Below are 5,027 nucleotides of genomic sequence, written 5' to 3'. Positions count from 1 at the left end.
CACAAAAAGAAAATTATAGGCACAGATAACATGAATATGGATAAGAAAAGCTTAAAGAAAATTCTCACCTCTAAAAAGGAATTTGTTTTACTGTACTGCTTCAAATCTTCAGAGAGATGATAAGTTTTTTGTGGGGAGGAGGGTGTTGTAACAGCTTCACTGAGATACAATTCTTTTTTTTTTTTTTTTTTTGGATAGAATTTCACTCTTGTTGCCCAGGCTGGAGTGCAATGGTGCAATCTTGGCTGACTGCAACCTCTGCTTCCAAGGTTCAAGCGATTCTCTTGCCTCCCGAGTAGCTGGGACTACAGGTGCCTGCCACCACGCCCAGCTAATTTTTGTATTTTTAGTAGAGACAGGGTTTTACCATGTTGGCCAGGCTGGTCTCAAACTGCTGACCTCAGGTGATCCTCTGCTGACCTCGGCCTCCCAGAGTGCTGGGATTACAGGGGTGAGCCACTGCGCCTGGCCATAATTTTTATACTACAAAAAATATGAACCACTTTATAAATCTATGTCCTCCTAATGCAAGGGCTGAGCTAATTTCCACTGCATCGTTCCAACTTCAGTATATGTGCTGCTAATGCGATAGCACAAAAGGTGATAACTTTACGTTGAAAGGAATCGTAAAGGATGAATGGTTTGTACGTTATCAAAGTATACAACCAGTTGACAAAACTTCCAAAGCTAAAATCAAAGGAAAACTATCTGGAGAAAATGTCCACAGCAAATATAACAAAAAGTTCTGTGTTATGTAAAGAACTTACACATGTTGGGCCGGGTGTGGTGGCTCATGCCTGTAATCCCAGCATTTTGGGAGGTCCAGGCAGGTGGATCACCTGAGGTCAGGAGTTTGAGACCAGCCTGGCCAACGTGGTGAAACCCTGTCTCTATTAAAAATATAAAATTAGCTGGGTATGGTGGCGGGCACCTGTAATCCCAGCTACTTGGGAGGCTGAGGCAGGAGAATCGCTTGAACCAGGGAGGAGGAGGTTGCAGTGAGCCGAGACGGTGCCATTGTACTCCAGCCCCAGCAACAAGAGTGAAACTCCATCTGAAAAAAAAAAAAAAGAACTTATAACACATGTTGATACAAAAAACAAAAAGAAATTAAGTATTTACTGCGTAAACTGGCAAAGAACTTGAGAAGGTAATTCACGTAAAAAGAGATACTGTTAGTAAACAAGCATGTGAAAAAATGTTTGACTTTGCTGTGATCAAAGAAATGCCCGCACGAACACTATGGGAGCATTTTACACCTACTACATTAAGATAACCATTTTTTGTTTTTTTGTTTTTTTGAGACAGAGTCTCACTCTCTCGCCCAACTGGAGTGCAGTGGTGCAATCTCAGCTCGCTTCAACCTCCACCTCCAAGGCTCCAGCGATTCTCATGTCTTAGCCTCCTGAGTAGCTGGGATTACAGGTGTATGCGCCACACCCAGCAATTTTTTGTGTTTTTAGTAGAGACATGCTGGCCAGTCTGGTCTCAAACTCCTGGCCTCAAGTGATCCACCCACCTCAGCCTCCCAAAGTGGTGGGATTACAGGCATGAACCACGCGCCCGGCCCCCTACATTAGGAGAATTTTAAGAGTTACCTAGTATTACAACACTGTGGTAAAGCAAGTTGACTCATACACTATTGGACATCAGGGATCATCTTAAAATTCCATAATATCCCTTTATCCTAAGGAATTTTTAAAGATTAAAAAAATAAAGCTGCATGAGGTGTTCTTTCCAATGTTATTTCTAACAAGAAAAATAAATTTATATATGTGTGTGTATATTTCTATGTATTTGTGTGTGTGTGTGTGTGTGTGTGTATATATATATATATATGCCTCATTTCCTCATCTATAAAATGCGGCCAATAATAGTACCTAAAGAGTGATTATGAGTATTAAGTAAAACTCTTCAGGCTGGACGCAGTGCCTCACACCTATAATCCCAGCACTTTGGGAGACGGAGACAGGCGGGTCACTTGAGACCAGCCTGGGCAACATGGCGAAACCCTACCTCTACAAAAATACGAAAGTCATCTGGGTGTGGCGGCACATGCCTGTTGTCTCCGCTGGTGGGAGGGATGATTGAGCCCAGGAGACTGAGGCTACAGTAAGCAGAGCTCACACCACTGCGCTCCGGCCTGGGTGACAGAGCAAGACCCTGTCTCAAAGAAAAAAAAAGAATAATGATGATATAAAATTGTATCACTTCAAATGCATATACACGAGGGTTTATAAAAATGTAAACATGATGAGAAGTGGATGAAGGACTAGAAGGAGAAGGAATAATGAAAGTCGCCACTGCATGAACAAGGGAGGTGTATAAATCACTTTCTCTTTTTGGAAATATTTTGGTTCTAGTACAAGTAGTGATCTGCTGGGAAACAAAATGAAAGGATACCAAAAGCTACTCTAATGAATTGGCACCTTCTGGGAAGCCTAATATTACATCTGGGATCTCTGCATCTAAGATATTTGAAATAATAAACCCAGCATACATCCGCCCCGGGGACACCATGTGGTGTGTGGGACTAGCCAGCTGATAGCACTGCTTCACTTGCCCAGAGGACCAAAGAGGCATTTATTGGCCTCAATAATATACCAGTGCTGGTTATTCGATCTTCCTTAAAGATGAAGTCTTTGCCAAGGCCAGGCATGGTGGTGCATGCCTGTAGTCCCAACTACTGGGGAGGCTGAAGTGGAAGAATTGCTTAAGTCCAGGAGTTCTAGGTTGCACTGAGCCATGATTGTGCCACTGCAGTTCAACCCAGACAAGAAAGAAAGACCTTGTCTCAAAAAAAAAAAAAAAAAAAAAAAAATGAAGTCTTTTTCTTAAATCCAATACTCAAAACAAATCTCTACATAGTTGGGAAATGGACCCAAGTTTGATCTAGATGAATAGTAACCTTCCAGAAACAGTATGGAGAATCCTTAAAGAACTAAAAGTAGAACTACCACTTGATCCAACAATCCCACTACTGGGCATATCCACCCAGAGGAAAAGAAGTCATTATACGAAAAAGATACTTGCACGCACATGTTTATAGCAGCACAATTTGCAACTGCAAAAATGTGGAACCAGCCCAAAGGCTCATCAATCAATGGGTGGATGAAGACACTGTGGTACATGTATACGATGGAATACTACTCAGCCATAAAAAGGAATGAATGAATGGCACTCACAGCAACCTGGATGGGACTGGAGACTATTATTCTAAGTGAAGTAACTCAGAAATGGAAAACCAAGCATCGTATGTTCTCACTCATAAGTGAGAGCTAAGCTATGAGGATGCAAAGGCATAAGAATGACACAGTGGACTCTGGGGACTCAAGGGGAAAGGGTGGGAGGGGGTCAGGGATGAAAGACTACACACTGGGTGCAGTGTATACTGCTCAGTGATGGGTGCACCGAAATCTCACAAATCACCACTAACAACTTACTCATGTAACCAAACACCACCTGTTCCCGAATAACCTATAGAGATAAAAACTTTTAAAAAATAAATAATAAATTTTTAAAAATAACGAAAAACAGTAACCTTCCAAGAAGCTGCTTTGACCTGCAGGACCAAGGAGCAGGTGGTTACTCCTCCCTTTTGCAATGTGGTCAATAGCCAGGAAGTGTCGGACAGCAGACAACTTATCCCCAGATTCATTTAAATCTACAAATGGAGAAAAATGAAAATCACCAGAGGGACAGGCTTCAGGATAATGAGAGACGGACCTAGAGGCAGCCTTAGGCTTTTTCTTCCCAAAAGTCAGCCAAGTTTGAAAATCTCTACCCACTCCAAAGCCATGCATGGAAAGTGACTTCACTCACAGCTCCTGCATTGTCACAGGCTTGTGAAGGACACACAGAGATATGTGTCACCGAGAGGCAGCAACGTAGCTGATCCAAGTCGAGCTTGAGTCCTGAACAACTGCCTACGTGACTCAGAATGTGTGTAGTGCGTAAGTGTATGGCTCCAATAAAGGAAGTGACAAGTCCAGTGGAGGATCTAAATCCAGAAGAGAAATATCAGGAGATAACATAGAATCTAGCGTGACCAGAGGCTGAATCACACTGAGCTTAGATTCAGAGGTCCAAATGCCTATTCCATTTGGGATGCCAATAGCCACCTCAAACCTAATAGTTCAAACACGGGGCTCCATGTCTTTGCCCTCACCTGTCCGGTCAGCTGCCTGCCAGTCTCGTGTAAGGGTAAAATCCTCCTTGCAGGCCTTCTGCTGGAATCTCTTTGCTTACTCCCCTTGTTTTACGTCCCACATCCAAACCCATCAGAAAATTCCATTGGTCCTAGCTTCAAGATACCCCCAAATCTCCCGTGTTCTCGTCACCTCCACTACAACCACCCCGATCCAAGTCATCATCACTGCATCATGGCTTCACAGGTGTAAATTTTTCTCCAAGCACATCAAGTCATATCCATTAAATCTACAGCTTAAAAAAGCTCTACACCTTGAAAAAGAAAGAAATAAGTGCCCTTTACCCTTTGTCACTTTCATTTCAATGAAGCTGTTTTTAATTCTTTTAATTCAATTTTTAAAAATTCAATGGGATCCTATAAACCTTCTGGGGGCTTCCCATTTCACTCAGAGTAAAAGCCACAGTTCTTGGAATGACCCACAGGGTGACAGACATCTGGTTCTGAAGCCACGGTTCCCTCATTCCTATCCGCCGCCTCCTCACCCATGCCGGGCCAGCTCCATCTGCCTCATTGCTGTTTTCTCAAACATACCGGGGCACTCCTCCGGGGTTTACACGGGCTGCTAGCTTTTGCCTGGAAGGTTTTTCTTCCAGGCAAGTTCATGATTCACTTCTTCACCTCTTTCAAGTCTTGATTCAAATGTCACCCGCCCAGCAGGGTCTTCCCTGCCACGGAATTTAAAACCCCAACTGTCCCCCACTCTGTAAGTTTCCATCTTTCCTCCCTGATTTATTTTCTACACAGCACTTATCGCAAGCCACATGTTTCTACTTTGCAGAATCCGATTTCTGAGCATAGATGTTTTATTTTTTGTCTA

At 43.0% G+C, this 5,027-nt stretch overlaps 1 non-coding gene across 1 annotated transcript; it reads right to left on the bottom strand.

The window, feature by feature from the left end:
* Positions 1 to 488: 488 nt before the first annotated feature.
* LOC135274672 (U6 spliceosomal RNA) lies at positions 489 to 595 on the bottom strand. Its single transcript, XR_010342457.1, has one exon. It is a non-coding gene; the product is annotated as a U6 spliceosomal RNA (small nuclear RNA).
* Between the last annotated feature and the right edge of the window lie 4,432 nt (positions 596 to 5,027).

The sequence above is a fragment of the Aotus nancymaae genome, unplaced genomic scaffold (genome assembly GCF_030222135.1).
Source record: "Aotus nancymaae isolate 86718 unplaced genomic scaffold, 86718_ANA_hifiasm-v0.15.2.pri h1tg000012l, whole genome shotgun sequence".
NCBI classification, from domain to species: domain Eukaryota; kingdom Metazoa; phylum Chordata; class Mammalia; order Primates; family Aotidae; genus Aotus; species Aotus nancymaae.
Note: the sequence above shows the minus strand (reverse complement) of the source record. Positions and strands in the feature narration are given on the sequence as shown.